The following is a 16,555-nucleotide window of genomic DNA, read 5'->3' on the forward strand; positions in this document are numbered from 1 at the left end:
AGAACTATCCTTTATCATCTTTCTTATGGCCTTAAGATACCAAGAAACCTGCCCTGAGAATACTGAGGGTTTGTTTTTTTTTTTGCTGCATTGGGTCTTCATTGCTGCACCTGAGCTTTCTCTAGTTGTGGCGAGCGGGAGCTACTTTGTGTTGTAGTGCACGGGCTTCTCATTGTGGTGGCTTCTCTTGTTGCAGAGCACAGGCTTTAGGCGTACAGGCTTCAGTAGTTGCGGCACACGGGCTCAGTAGTTGTGGCTCATGGCCACACGCAGTTGCTCTGCGGCATGTGGGATCTTCCTGGACCAGGGCTCGAACCCGTGTCCCCTGCATTGGCAGGAGGATTCTTAACCACTGCGCCACCAGGGAAACCCAAGAATACTGAGTTTTAATGACTCATTTGATAATTGAGAATCTTTTCCGTGTAGTTGGTAGTAGTCTTTGCAAGAATGTTTTATGGAAGTGACTTTGTTTTAATATCATTGTATGAGATCATACTCAGCTTTTTGAGTATCTGGTGTAATTTAAATTACACATCCACATTGTGTAATTTAAGTTGCATGTCAGCTTTTTGAGGTAGGTCTGATCTCCTTTTTTACAAATGAGGAAAGTAGGGCTTAGGGAAAATTTTAAATTTGCCTAAGACTAGTGAGCTTACATGGCTGAGTCTAAGTCGCTTGCTCGACTCTACTAAGCACAGGTGCCTTAATATTGTAAGTTTGTTATCATGTACTTAGTGTGAAGAGTATAATATAAGGGCATAGAGTGTAGAAAATCTTAGAAGGCTCTAGACTGCCAAAAAATTGGTAACCTCCCAACCAGTTGGAAGATACATCTAAGTAGGCTAATTTTCCTGAAACACCTAAGGAAAAAAATTAAACAGTTGGTCTTAATGATTAAATTAAAACAAGATTTGAAGTCTGATAATCAACTCTTATGTTAGAAATGAATAAAGTAGGAATTTAACTAAAAGAAAGAAGTGTTTCTCATTTTCATATCTATGTCAAAAGACCACAGTGAAATTGCTCGAAGTCCAAAAGTAACCACAGTCTTAATAACCTCCACTGTTTTAAAAGTAGGAAATGAGGGGCTTCCCTGGTGGCGCAGTGGTTGAGAGTCCGCCTGCCGATGCAGGGGACGCGGGATCGTGCCCTGGTGTGGGAAGATCCCACATGCCGTGGAGCGGCTAGGCCCGTGAGCCATGGCCGCTGAGCCTGCGCGTCCAGAGCCTGTGCTCCACAACAGGAGAGGCCACAACAGAGAGAGGCCCACATAATGCAAAAAAAAAAAAAAAGAAAGTAGGAAATGAGAAGTAATTGACTGATTTATCTTTGCCTCCAGGTAATCTGACTAGTGGCAGGTAACATGGCAGTTAGTAGCAATGATTATTTTTAATTGTGTTTTTTTCTTGCCATCCCCTGCCCTGCCACATTTCTATAGCCATCTGGAGGGGTAAGGCAAGAGTGCTGGAGCATTGTCCTAAGAAAGTTCTGCTTCTTTTTTTAAGCCTTGAATTAACACAACATCTTAAATTGGGGGGTACTTCTGCAGTCATTAAGCTTGGTAACATTCTCCCCAGGTGGTTGTCTGGGCTCCCAAAGAAGCCCATTCTACTTGTGGATGCCTCTGTTAGGCAAATCTAACATGTTAAACCAAAATCTGGTTCCTTGTATTTCTCCAGTTAGGGCCAATCAGAATGTGTACTGCCTCTGCAGGTATGAATTGCTTTGGCAATGTGTTGTCTCTGAATAGTCCCTTCTAGAGGCTAATAATCCCTAGTCCTTGGGATATTCTTTTTTAGTTTTTAATTCAACAAATATTTATTTATCCAAGCATTCTAAGTGTAGAATGCAGTAGTGAATCCTCGCAAACACTGTACTGTGAAGTTATCTCTATATCATAAGTGAGGAAACAAAAAATTGAGGTTGAAGTGATTGTCAAGTTCACACAACTGGTAAAAAGTTTATTGGATATCAGAACCAAGTCTTTCTAGCTCCAAAAGTCATGCTTTTGACCACTACCCTTTGCTGCTGTGGGTCTTGCCAAGAAAAATCTTGTAGCCATCAGTAAGGCCTGGAGCAGATAGCTCAAAGAGAAAACTGACCTAAAGAATGGCCTTCTAGCTATGAGATTCTGGGCTGCCAAATGAATTTGGAATCTCCCTGGGCTCTACCAGGAAGCTCCAAATCAGGAAGATTCTTGGCAGTCACAGATTTAAATTTGTGGTTTAAACAATTCACTAAGGACCCTAGAGGCCCATGAAAAATATGGAGCGCTTCACGAATTTGAATGTCATCCTTGTTCAGGGGCCGTGTTACTGCACTCTGTGTTCCAATTTTAGTATATGTGCTGCTGAAGCAAGCACTAGGGTGTTCTTTCACATTGTAATTTTGAATACTTAGTCACACTGGTCCATCAACTCTTGGTTGTTCTAGTTCTTCGGTAATTCTTAAATGATGGTCTCCAGAACAAAATACAACGTCCATATATGGTTACAGTGGTGACTAGAGCTTAGCTATTGCTTTTCTAATTCTAAGGTCTTATATGCTTCTTTTAATATACACAGCTCTATTTTGAAGCTGTTTTTCCTTTTTGCAGTTTGACTTATTTTTCATATCATCTTTGATTTTCACCTGGTGAAAATCATAGAATTTAATTCAGAGCAGTTGAAAATTTTGTAGATAGTGCTTTAAAAATATAGATGCTCAGTAATTTTGAGAATGTTAGAAGACTTTTCTAGTGAACTTTTTGTTTTGTCTTAAAAAAAAAATTCCCAGCTCAAAATAATAGAAATTTCAGCCTCTGAAATTGTAATAAAGTATCTCTCAGAAAATCAGAAGTGATGATATGGATTGGTCTGGGTCTGTAGGGCCCTAAGAGGAAGAAATTCTTGTTAGCAATTTACTTATTTTCAGGATAGTAAGATAGCAAATGTTGCTTTTCCACCATATTTGTGATTTTATGATCTTCTTAGATGTCACATAGTTTTTTAAAAAATAATATTCTGAAGAGCTGGCACTTCTGTTTAAACTGTTAGAAAAGTTTGATCCTACAGTGCAAAGTTGTAATCTGGAAAGCAGTATTTGACATTTGAATATTGCTGTCCTGGTTTGGGGGTGAATTTTTTTAGTTTAAGAGAAATTCCCAGATTTAATTTCTGAGCTAGAGTCTTTATCAGTTGTTGACAATTTAATTTGAACTTAAAGTTTCTTTTTAGCAAAAATCAGTACCAGGGAATTAATTCATTCCCTAGCTTACTTGGGAAAGATGTTTTTAGAAAGCTTTACTACCACTATTTCTAGAGGCCCTCTGTTGGTACCTTCTGGTACTGCTGAGAGTATTTAATGAAATTGCTAATTCTTCTGCATTGTACTAGTGATTCTTACTGGCTGCAGTGTATTTTAAACATAATTTTCTTGGTTAACCCTAATAATAATCCCAAAGTCTTATTTTTAATTACCAATCTGGTTTTGGAGCTAATTTTTAACAAATGTTGGCACAAATTCTGAACTTTTGCAGAGACCCTGTGGTTGGTAAATAACTTCAGGATTTTTACTTTGGTCAATAAGGTTGTTTTGGTTTTAAATGACAGAAAGTAGACAATGTGCTGTGAAAACCTAATTTTTTTTTTTTTTTTTTTTTTTTTGCGGTACGCGGGCCTCTCACTGTTGTGGCTTCTCCCGTTGCGGAGCACAGGCTCCGGACGCGCAGGCTCAGCGGCCATGGCTCACGGGCCCAGCCACTCCGCGGCATGTGGGATCTTCCCGGACCGGGGCACGAACCCGTGTCCCCTGCATCGGCAGGCGGACTCTCAACCACTGCGCTACCAGGGAAGCCCTGAAAACCTAATTTAATTTAAATGTGTTCGTCTTTCTAAAGGTGCTAGATATAGTGATTTTCCAAAGACTCATTCATTATTCCCTTGCCTTCTTTTTAGAATACTACTCATGACAACATGAACAAATAATAAAGCATTTTGATAGTGTGCTCTAAACAGTAATGTACTTGAAAACTAATTTCAAGGATAACAGTATTTTCAATGTTAATTGAAATGGACTTGGTATGTTCTGGGGGTCACTTCCAATATTAAGATTTTGGAGAATCCAGCTTAGGCCTTTAAAGGTAGATAAATTCAGTCAACTTAGTTTGAATTTTTAGATTTAGGTTGGAGGGATAATGAAAGATATCCTCACAGGTCTTTATCCCCCCTCTGGGCGTGTGTGTATGTTTGTACGTATGTATGAGTGTATGTGTACGTGTACACAATTGCCACACGCCTGGTGTAAGCTTGATGGAGAGTTGGATAGTCCATTTCTTTGCCACTAGTTCTGCACTCTTTTGCCAAGAAACTCACTTTATTATTTGGATATTTTGAAAGATTATTTGGGTGCCCTTAAGGTTTGATGCTGAACATTTATTTATACATGGTTGGTGGTACACTGTTTATGAGTATTTAATATCTATTAAAAATTCATAATCATATAGGTAGGCCTCCTATGACCTAATTTTTAAAAAAAATAACGGAAAGTTCATTAACTGTCTAGAGTAGTGGCCTCCAAATTATTTTGCTCACCCACACCTTTTAGTGTATCTCTAATGTTTTTATATTTTATGTATTTTAATATTTTATATAATTGTTCCTGTATATTATATATCTCATATAACACAAAAATGGATATGAAAGGGATGAATAAAAAATATAAATGAAAGTTATAATGTTTTCTTTCCATGACTCATTGATTGTCTTGTATACACACTGGGGTGCATGTATCCTGTACTTAGGCCAAAATTAAAAGTCAGGATAATTTCCCTCTAAAGAATTTTTGGATAATATGAAAATCATTTGTACTTGTCTGAGAAATATGACACTAGTACAATATAAGAACAAATTTTACAGTAGAACTGTCCAGTTTTGAGGTAGGCTGCCTTGGGGTGATCAGGCAAAGGCTGGAGAACCACACGTCATGCATGTTGTAGGAAAAATCCACGACTCCAATTGAGAGTTGGACGAAACGACTTCTGATATTTCTTCTAAGATTCTGGGACTACAGATAGGAATTCATAGGTTGAGCACTTAAATTTAAAACACTGCGGGGAAGTTAGGCTGTGAATGAAGATCTGGCTCAGGAGTATGCTAGGAAGTTGTTGAACTTCATCCAAACCTCTGCTCAGCTCTTCTGCTGTCACCTTTAGAAATCTGAAGGTTTCTGATTCTCAAGCCATCTCTACGTAGGAAAAAGTATTAAGGTTTCTTTCAAGCCTATAGCCTGACTAAATGGGAGAGTAAATATATAAGCTACAAGGGATTCCAACAATGGACTTTATCATTTACTCCGCTTCATTATATCAAAGAGAGAGAAATGAAAACAAGTTTAGAATAGATGAGCAAATATTTTAAAGTGTATAGTATCACAGATGGCTTAGTAAATATGTTTCGATTTGTTAAATTCCGTGTAGCATATATAAGTACTATTTCATTAAAGTTAGTCTGTTCTGCAGTAGAACTTGAACAGCTTCATCTTTTAAACCTCAAAATTCTATCACCTTAAAAACAAAAACCTTAGCTTCTCCCTAAACTCCCTTTTTTGTTTTCTGTGAGGGGATGGTTGGTTTGTGAAATGCAACTAACAAAGGTAAGTGAGCAGTAAACCTACAACTTCTTCACTATACATATCTTGATTTGAGTATTGTGAATGTGACTCCAGTGCTATAGAGTACCTGCTGAAGTTTTTTTGCTGTGGTGGTGGATTTCTTCTTTCCTGGTTTATATAATACCCTGTTCTCTCTCATTGTTAACACAGAGGCAAAAGCCCTTCTGCACCAGTGAATCTAAAAGTGATACTGGAATCACCAAAACTTGAGGTTTTTTTTTCGTAATGGCTGATCCTGTATTTATTGAGAAGATTTGCATCTCAACAGCACTTTTCTCTTAACAATGTAAAAATCACGAAATGAATGAAAGGCCGTAAGAGTGAAAGAGAGCCCTAATTCTGATCTATTTATTTCTGAGCATTTCTTTATAAGAAGTTTAATAGTGGACTAGTGCTTCAGAGGAACTGAAGATTGGTATAACCTCCCCCATATGGATGCTCTGTGGAAAATGTTTTCTAGGACTTTACCAAAATAGAGGCTTATTAGAACATATACAATCTTAGGGAGCATACTCTTGGTTTATTAGTAAAAGTCTCCTGTTAAGCAGTTATGCAAATGCACATTTAAATAACCACCGTAGGACTAGAATATCTTAAACTTTGCTTTCTGGCTTAAGCTCACCACAGGCTTTCCAAAAACATTAGACTTGTTTTCAATGATCGTAGATGGTTCAGGTCACAACTGTACATTCTTCTAGCAAAAGAACAGGGTCCAAGTTTTCTACTCCTTGGAACTGTTGTCTGATGCAAGAATGCAAAACAGCTGAAGAAAATAATCTACCCCATTTTGTTACTGTTAAGTGCGATTGTTATGACTTGAAATGTTTCTTTGATAAGGTTTCTTCCATTTTCCATATTCCTTGGTTATCATACTTTGTCTTTACATGAATTGTGATGAGTTACACTGAACATAGAATCAAATTAAGTTTAAGTAGATAAATATGCGTGAGATTAATATATTCTTCCTAGGGATGTTTGCCCAGAGGGCCTTAGGGTATAAGGTGATCTTGCTTAAGTTTCTTTGCATAAAGATAGAATTCAGCCTATTTTCTAATTATCAGAAGTTTAGCTTTGTGAGAGTGGGAATAAAGGTTTATGATCTGATTATAGCTCAGGAGAATTTAGGCCACAGTATAAATTACCTGCCTTGGGTCTACCTACTAGTTTGTGATACGTATTCCTCGTTGTCTGCTTACAGTTCTGTCTCATTATCTTCTGTTGCATTAGGATACAGAGGTTTGTAGGTTGGTACAGAGATCAAGATAAGCTTGACTTTTTTACATCTTTTTTTTTTAATCTTCATTGGAATATAATTGCTTTACAATGTTGTATTAGTTTCTGCTGTACAACAAAGTGAATCAGCTATATGTATACATATATCCCCATATTCCCTCCCTCTTGAGCCTCCCTCCCACCCTCCCTATCCCACCCCTCTAGGTGGTCACAAAGCGTCAAGCTGATCTCCCTGTGCTATGTAGTAGCTTCCCACTAGCCATCCATTTTACATTTGATAGTGTGTATATGTCAGTGCTACTGTCTCCCTTTGTCCCAGCTTCCCTCTCTCCCCTCCGTTCTCTACATCTGCATTAAGTCCGTTCTCTACATCTGCATCTTTATTCCTGCCCTGCCACTAGGTTCATCAGTACCGTTTTTTTTAATTCCATGTATGTGCATTAGCATACGGTAATTGTTTTTCTCTGTCTGACTTACTTCACTCTGTATGACAGACTCTAGGTCCCTCGACTTTTACATCTTGTTTTCATCATTATGAGGATTTGTGGCTCTAGTGTTTTACTAAATAAAATCAATTGAATAAAATAAATCAGTTTCCTCATTTAGATGAGACACAGTTTGTCACATCCAGACTAACTTTACTGGGTAGTTATTTTTTTACTTTTAGTGGGATTTACCTAAAAATGAGGTTTAAAAAAAATTAACTACCCTTGAAACTGGCAAAAAATCTTTGCAAAAGACATTGATGTTTGTATAAAGGAAAAAACATTCCTATGTGTTTCTCCTTTACTACTCATACAGAACACTTCTCTGTTGGTTACCAAATGTGTGGGTTTTTCCCCCCCACACCAAACAATTCTCTGCAGCACTAGCTGGGTGTCCTACAGTTTAATGCAATTCTGCCACTATCTGCGGATAGCATCAGATCCCACAGGTCAAGGGCTAAGTCCCACAAGGCTGCCTCTCATTCCCCTTTAGTCGCCAATCACAAATCCAGGTTGTCACCTGTGCTTCTGACCAGCTGGTTCCAGAACCTCCACATGACCCACTCCTTGGGTTTGATTAATTTACTAGAACGGATAAAAGAACTTGAGAAAATATTTTACTTACTACACTACAGCTTTATTACAAAAGGATGTAACTCAGGAACAGCCAGATGGAAGAGATGCATAGGGAAAGGTATGTGGGATGAGACTTAGAGCTTCCCTGCCCTCTCCCAGGACCTCCGTGTGTTCACCAACCTGGAAGCTCTCCAAATCCAGTGGTTCAGGGATTTTTATGGAAGCGTCATTACATAGGCATGATAGATTAAATCGTTGGCCTCTGGTGACTGAGTGTAATCTCTAGTCCCTCTTTCCTTCCCTGGGGTAGGGGTTGGGTTGGGTGGGATGGGATGGACTGAAATCACATGGTTTGGTTCCCCTGGTAACTAGCCGCCAGGTTACCTAGGGGCTTTATAAAAGTCACCTCATTAGCACAAATTCAGGTGTAGTTGAAAGGGGTTTGTTATGAATAATAAGACACCCATTTCACCTTTATACTCTGAAGCTATTTTAGGAACTGAGGACGAAACACCAAATATTATAACAAGACGCTCCCATTGCTTTTACCCTTAAGAATTCCAAGAGTCTTGGGAGCCATGATCTAGGAACCATGGACACAAGACCAAAATAGACATGTATTGTAAATCACAATATCATATGTTCAATGTGAAAAATAACAAAAGGCATTCTTTTTTGTGTAATTTGAATGTTTTAATTATATATTTTTTCTATAGATACTGTCTTTTATCTCTCTTCTTTAAGATTTGTACCCTTGTGATTTTTTTCTTCCTGTTGGTTTGCATCTCTTGTCATTCACTGTCTGTGGCTTCACAATTCAGTATTGTCCTAGTACCATTTTTTTGTGCTCTGGACGCGCAGGCTCAGTGGCCATGGCTCACGGGCCCAGCCGCTCCGCGGCATGTGGGATCTTCCCGGACCGGGGCACAAACCCGTGTCCCCTGCATCAGCAGGCGGACTCTCAACCACTGCGCCACCAGGGAAGCCCCCTAGTTACCATTTTTAAAATCACAGCTGGAAACACTGAAAAGCATTCTGATAAAGGAAGACTGAATTGTGACTTTAGGCCAACAATAAGCTACAGGAACAAATGATGTTTAAAAAATTAATTTTATTTCAATATGTGTTTGTGTCTTTGGTCCTTCAGAGAATTGTTGAAACCAAGAATTGAAAAGTCGCAGACTTCCGCTTTTCAACATAGAAGTATAAAATATTTTACTTGCTTGCAAATCTGCTATTTTACTTTTTTTTTTTTGGCTGCTCCATGTAGCTTGTGGGATTTCAGTTCCCTGTCCAGGGATCGAACCCTGGGCCCTTGGTAGTGAGAGAGCAGAGTCCTAACCACTGGATCGCTAGGAAATTCCCTTACGTTCTTTTGTGAAGAAGTATCCATAGACTCATTTACTGCCATCTTTCTTGTTCTCAGAGCTCTCACAAACAAGTATTTTCTTCAGTATATCTAACCCAAGGAAAAGTTATTTTAATTTTTATGTTTATCAAACAGCCATGCTGTACAAGGTTCTAATAACTGGAACTCTTGATCCTATTTCCTACTTTCCTCAGGCAACCATATTTAAACTTTTAAGTTTTTATTCTGGAATATGCTTAACTCTATTTTTTTCTATTTTAGATAACATCTGTTGATTTCCTATGATGAAGATGATGATGTGGCTTATCTCTCCTGCTCACATCTTACTAAGATTTTAGTTAAATTTCAATATATTGTTTACAATATCAATGTTAAATTTTTTACACCTTAACCTTATAGTATATGATTACATTTCCCTTTTTATACAATTTTTTGTTGTCTATGGAGTTAATTGCTTCGATTTTTATTGTTCTTTATAGCTGTAATTGGGTCATCTCCAGATTCTGTAAGAACTATAAATCTTCTCTCAATACTTTCAAAAGCATCATATGTTCTTCTGTTTTATCTTTTTCTTGGTGGTATAGCTCCTGGAGCCCTCACTTCTCCTATAGTCTGAATTGATTGCTGTCCAAGACCACACACCTTTTGTCAGAATTCCTTCCTCTGTTAATAAAAGATCCCTGTTTCCTTGGTTTCATGTTGTTGTCTTTACTGACTTATTCCTTACTTTTTATGAAGCACATTCTCCATGGAGCCTTATGAAAAAGGATGCATGGGAGATCATTTTTCAGAAATTATGCTCATTTCAGATTTTCTTTATTTTACTCTGATACTTAATTTAATACTTCATTGACTGGGTGTGGAATTTTAGGTTGGAAATAATTTCCCCTTAGAATTTTGTAAAGCATTGTGTCTTTATCTTCTAGCTGCTAGTATTACTAGCTTCTGGTGCCATACTGATTCGCAGTCCTCTGGGTAGCAGTTTTTAAAAGTCTTCTCTTTATCTCTGTTTTCCTGAAGTTTTACAGTGATGTGCCTTGGTGTGAGTCCTGGCATTTTTTGGTCTGTATACTGTGGGTCCTTTCAATCTGGACAACTCAAAGACTGGATCTAGAAACAGTAGTTTTAGAAAACTATCTTGCAATATTAATTTCTATTCCATCAAACCTCTCAAATTTGTTTTCACCACACCTCCCACTAACCTGCCAAGCATTTACCTGATGGGAGAAAAGCTGATTTTGTTTTAAATTTTTATTATATAATATTTTATTCATATAAAAATAAACTTATGTACTATGACACACAAGACCTGTGAACCTACCACGTAACGTAAAGAATGGGAACATTAGGGCTTCCCTGGTGGTGCAGTGGTTGAGAATCCGCCTGCCAATGCAGGGGACACAGGTTTGTGCCCTGGTCCGGGAAGATCCCACACGCAGCGCAGCGGCTGGGCCCGTGAGCCATGGCCGCTGAGCCTGCGAGTCCGGAGCCTGTACTCCGCAATGGGAGAGGCCATAACAGAGAGAGGCCTGCGTACCGCAAAAAACAGAATGGGAACATTAGAACATTACCATCACCATGTTCTTGGAACTGTATGGGATTCTCCCACTGTTGAAAACTTTTTATTTCACTCACTTTACTTAAAAAAAAAATATTTAATTACATATTGTATGTGATGCTGTTTAGTTATACTTGTTTTGGGGGCTTTATAAAATGACATTATAGCTTATGTAGTCTTCTGTGGCTTGCTTTTTACACAGAAATATTTTTCTAAGGTCGATCCATGTTATTGCATACAGTTGTAGTTCATTTGTACTGTTTATTTAATTTTCTCCCCCATTTATCTTTTTCTTAGTCAGAGGTTGGATCTCCTATTTTGTTTTGTTTCCTTATTTTCTGACTCTTTTGTATCCTGGCTTCTGGGAAATTTCCTTAAAACTTATTTTCCAGTAATTCCATTAAAATATTTCATTTCTATCATGTTTTAAATTTTTGAAGTGCTTTTCCTCTATGAAAACTTTTTTATAACAACCTATTTTTATAGGTTATGTTTTCCTTTGTGTCGAAGGATTTTTTTTTTTTTTTGCTTCCTATATATATAGTCTCTGTCTCTTCAGAGTTTCTTTCCCTTTTTCTTTTTTCCTGGGTGTTTTAGTTTCTGTCTTCTTTGTTACAGGCTTTTCTCAAGTATCTTTCTTGCCATGGCTTTGTCTTCGTATTTGAGGGAGGCATTGAAATGTTGTGGGAAGCTCTTCTTTGTGAAAGGCTTGTAGGTTTATGGTTTTTTACTATAGAGTAATTAGGCAGAGACCCATTTTATTGCAGACCCCTCCACTTATCAGTATCTGTAGGTCTTGTCTTCAGTTCTACAGTCACCTTTTCAAGAGAGAATCTTCAAACTTTTGCATTTGCTGGTGGATGAATGATGGTGGTGGTAATAGCTTGGCTGCCTTGTGGCTTAGTGCCTTCCGCTAGGAGGAAGAGGACTAAAATTCTCATTTATCAGTTTAATCCTTCTGTCCTTAGAATGGTACCTCATTCCAGCCCTCAGCTGTGTCTAGAGTCTCTCAGTCTAGAATCCTTCTCGTCCCTTGTTTCAGTCTTCCCCAGAAAATAAAACTCTGGACCAGTCACCTTCCTGTGTGTTAGGAGAATGAGCTGCTGATCTAGATCTAAGTGTTCATTATAAATACTTACAACCAATCCTTCTGTTTTCAGGCCCAACCCAATGCCCTTGTTTTTGAGTAGCCCTTGATACTTCTAAGTCTTGACCTTTCTATACTTTTGGCATAAATAGGCTTGCTTCTTGTTGGTTTCCTCACACCACCCACTACCCTGCCAAGTACTTATCTGACTGGAGAAAACCCAAAAGCTGTCATTTATTACCGGACCATCGTTTTTTCACCTCCCAGAGAGTTTTATTGACATCTCTTATTTACTGTTGTCTCCTTTCAAGTTTGCTGTGCCTTTCTGGGTATATGCCTTTTGTTATTCAATTTTAGTAGAAAGCCAAGATAAATATGTTCAGTTCTTCATGTTTAATCCATGATTCCTTTCTAAGGAAGCTTTTATTACAACAGAAACGTGAGGGACTTTGATATAGAATTGCCCTCTAAAGTCTTCGTTGTCCTCAAAGTAGAAATCAGCAAAAATTTCATTTCTACTGGTTGTGATCCAGGTTAGTCTATTTTTCAGCACATACAGAGCCTTTTGAAATATAGGGTCCCACTCTTGTAAAGTAGAAAAGGCTAGGATCCATTTGTTTCTTTCTGTAGCCACTTAAAAAATAGCATTCCTATAGCAATTTTGTAGTTATCTTCTGTCTCAGATTCTTTTTACTGGACAGCTAAACATAAAGTTCATTCTCTTTTCATTGACCTAGAGTGTCATAGACAGAATAATCTTTTTAAAATTTGAATTTGTGTATTAAAGGTTAGTTTTCGAAATCCTGATTTGGGTGAAGGAAATCTAGATTAAGTTTAACCAAACTGTGGTTTTTATTATGTTTTATACTTAAGTAGTACTTTGAGCCATATGAAATTGCCAATAGTTGAGCAGTTCTAGCCTATAAAAATGGTAATTTTATGTGATTCAACATAACAAAGTTAAAAGATCTTAATAGTTTAGTTAACAGTCCTTTCTGTCCAATGTAGGAATTTGTTCTATAGCATTTTTGGAAATATTCCAGTAGGAGGAAAGGATGAGATAAAATGATAAGTAAGAGGAAGAGTTGAGGTCCCTGTTCAGTATAACTGTACGTCCAAGAGTTGCATCAGGGTTCCTGTGGTGTTCTAGAAGCTCCACACTACTGAGGCTGGAGGCTATAAATTCCATGGAGTGCCAATTAGATACACGATGCCTGTGAATTTGGCCACTAACACACACTACCTGAGTACCTGGCTGCCAGGCTACAAATCTGTAGAGGATTTCAGCAAATATCAATTTAGCTGGAATAGTATCACTTAGTATTGTATATTCTGTATACAACCTTTATGTGTATTTCCTTAAGTTAGTTAAAAGTTGAACTTTAAAACGATAATATGACTGTCAGTGAGATTTAAAACATTGTAGAGATAAAATATACAACAACAATAGCAAAAAGGACTGGGGGAAGGATTGGTTTGTTTGGAAGGTGGTTAAGGTAGACTGTAACCCTATAATTTACAGGATTACCACTAAAAGGATAACACAAAATGCATAAGAAATAATAGAAGAGATTAAATGGAATATTAAAAATACTTGATGAATAGAAAAGAAGAATAAAGAACACATGGGACAAATTTAAAACAAATAGCAAGATGGAAGTAAAAAGACAGAAAAAAGACCATGCAAACACTAACCAAAAGAAAGCTGTTGTTAAAGCTATGTTAATATCAGATAGGTTAGACATTAAGGCAGGAAGTATTGCTAAAGGTAAAGAACGACATTTTCATAATGCTAAAATGGTCCTCTCAGTAGAAAGACATAACAATCCTAAGCAACCTTCTCTTGTTGTTTGCTTTGCTGACCATACATGTGTGGTGTTTGGGTCTTTTCTTTTCACGAGTGTTGTCATTTTTCACTGCTAGAGATGTTTCTGAAGTCTGTGAGGGAAGAGTTGTTGTTGCTTTGTGTCTGACTGTGGTTATGTTCATTTTAGCACATGCTCTGGGCGTTGTAAACGATTGTGTGGGGTACCACCTGAGAGAGCAAAGCCTCACAATTATAATTATTTCATTTAGTGTTATAGTTACTTTTAATGTAATTATTGTCCTTTAAAACATGCCATGCATGAGAAATAGAATTTAGATGAGGACTAAAGACGTGATGTTTCAAAGAATTCTTTTTTAACGTTGTGTGATTATGAGTAATAAGGTACTATAAAGAACAAATCAGAAAGGAGAAGCTGGATTCTTGTTAGTAAGCCTTTTTTTTTTTTTTTTTTTTGGTATTAGGTTTTTAAAGCCCTGCAGTGATGTGTTATTGTCAAAAATCTTCATTTCTATCTGGAGAGAATGTCCTCTTATTTAGAGAATATTCCATTTTTCTGGAAAAAGACATCTGTTGGTTGATCTTCATGCCTAAATGTAAGAAAAGGAGAGAGGTTTAAGGAAAGAAAAGTGCTGAATCAAAGAGCATACTTGGAAATAGACAGAAATACAATTAGTGTAACTTTAAAAAATTTGTGGTAAAAGCACATAACAAAATTTACTATTTAGCTGTACAATTTAGTAGTGTTAAATATATTCACTTTGTTGTGAAATAGATCTCCAAACCATTTAATCTTGCAAATCTGAAAATCTATACCCATTTAAAAACTCTTCCTTTCTCCCCTCCCCTCAGCCACTGTATCCACAATTCTACTTTGTGTTTGAATTTGACTACTCTAGGTACCTCAGATAAGTGGAATCATACAGTATTTGTCTTTTTCTGACTGGCTTATTTCACTTAACATAATGTCCTCAAGGTTCATCCATCTTGTAGCATGTTACGGGATTTCCTTCCTTTTTAAAACTGAATAATACTCCCTTGTGTGTATAGACCACATTTTGTTTATCCATTTATCTGTTGGATATTTGGTTTGCTTCCACCTCTTGGCTATTGTGAATAGTGCTGCTATGAACATGGGTGTACAAATAGCGTTTCGAGACCCTGCTTTCAATTCTTTTGCATATATACCCAGAAGTGGGATTGCTGGATCATATGGTAATTCTATTTTTAATTTTTTGAGGAACTGCTGCCATATGAGTTTTCCACAGCAGTTGCACTGTTTTATATTTTACATCAGTATGCAAGGGTTCCAGTTTCTCCACGTCCTTGCGAACGCTTGTTTTCTGGTTTTTTTTTTGTTGTTGTTGTTAGTTGCCATCCTAACAGGTATGAGGCAATATCTCATTGTGGTTTTGATTTGCATTTCCCTGATGATTAGTGATGTTTAGCGACTTTTCATATGCTTGTTGGCTGTCTTTTGTCATCTTTGGAGAAATGTCAGTTTACATCCTTTGCCCATTTATTCATCAGTTTGATTTTTCGTTGTTAAGTTGTATGAGTTCTTTATATATTTTGGATATTAAGCCCTTTTCAGATATATGACTTACAAATATTTTCTCCCATTCAGTAGGTTGTCTTTTCATTTTGTTGATGGGATCCTTTGCTTTGCAGAAGCTTATTAGTTTGATGTATTCCCACTTGATTATTTTTACTTTTGTTGCCTTTGCTTTTGGTGTCAAATCCAAAAAATCATTGCCAAGACTCATGTCAAGGAGCTTACTGCTTATGTTTTCTTCTAGGTGTTTCATGGTTTCAGGTCTTACATTCAAATCTTTAATCCATTTTGGGTTAATTTTTGTGCTAGTGGTCCCGTTTTATTCTTTTGCATGTGACTGTCCGGTTTTTCCAATACCATGTATTGAAGTGACTGTTATGACAGTTATTTAAAATTCTTTGTCAGGCAACTCATAGATCTGTTTCTTTAGAGTTGGTTTCTGGAGTTTAATTTTGCTCCTTTAATTGGGCCCTACCTCCCTGTTTCTTTATATGCTTTGTGGTTTTTTGCTGGGGGCATTTGAAAAAAACAGTCACCTACCCCCTGCCTTTGCATACTGGATTCCTTCTAGGACCTCTCAAGCCTTTTCTGATCTTAGCTCCCCCTGGGATTTGCCTGCAGAACTGCAGCTGTAAGGTGCTTTTTGCATCTTGTTTACAGTGTCTTACAACTCTGGTTCCTATTCTCTTAGGGCTCTGAGTTACCTAAGACAGAAGCCAGTCCCTCAGGCAGTTCCCAGACCAGCCAGAAATGGATGTATTGTCTGTTTTGTTTGTGTTCCCAAGGGAAGAGCCTGGCATGAGGGGTTTCTTCCTGGTTGCTCCACACTATGCTCTGCAGGGGAAGCGGCATGAATGGGTATGCCAAACATCACAAAATTTCCTACCCCTTTCATTGAAATCTTGTGTTGGATTTACAATAGCCTAGGTGCTATAGCTTCTTAAGTGTTCTCTAGAGTTTTTGCAGTGGTTATTCTGGTCGGTCTGTTGTTGTTAACTCAGTGTCTCTGTAGGGGAAGGAGGGCCTGTATTTTCCTAGTCTGCCATTTTGCTGACATCACTCTCCCTAGTATCATTTTTTGAAATATAAATTCTGCCAGATAATGTTTCTCTTTATAAGACATGTAGGTAAAAGGGAATCAAAAATGTAATATTTTGGACTTGAGTAAGGTAGTTTGTCCTTTGTGAGGTTCATGTCTGTAAATGGAGAAGATGAAAT

The 16,555-nt window shown here is 37.5% G+C and overlaps 1 protein-coding gene and 1 non-coding gene across 3 annotated transcripts in view; one reads left to right on the plus strand and one right to left on the minus strand.

The window, feature by feature from the left end:
- TMCC1 (transmembrane and coiled-coil domain family 1) overlaps positions 1 to 16,555 on the plus strand; it is a 220,593-nt gene that overhangs the window by 85,885 nt on the left and 118,153 nt on the right. The window lies entirely within an intron of this gene.
- Positions 2,260 to 2,363, minus strand: LOC115844133 (U6 spliceosomal RNA). Its single transcript, XR_004035996.1, has one exon. It is a non-coding gene; the product is annotated as a U6 spliceosomal RNA (small nuclear RNA).

Source organism: Globicephala melas, chromosome 11, assembly GCF_963455315.2.
Source record: "Globicephala melas chromosome 11, mGloMel1.2, whole genome shotgun sequence".
Lineage (NCBI taxonomy): Eukaryota > Metazoa > Chordata > Mammalia > Artiodactyla > Delphinidae > Globicephala > Globicephala melas.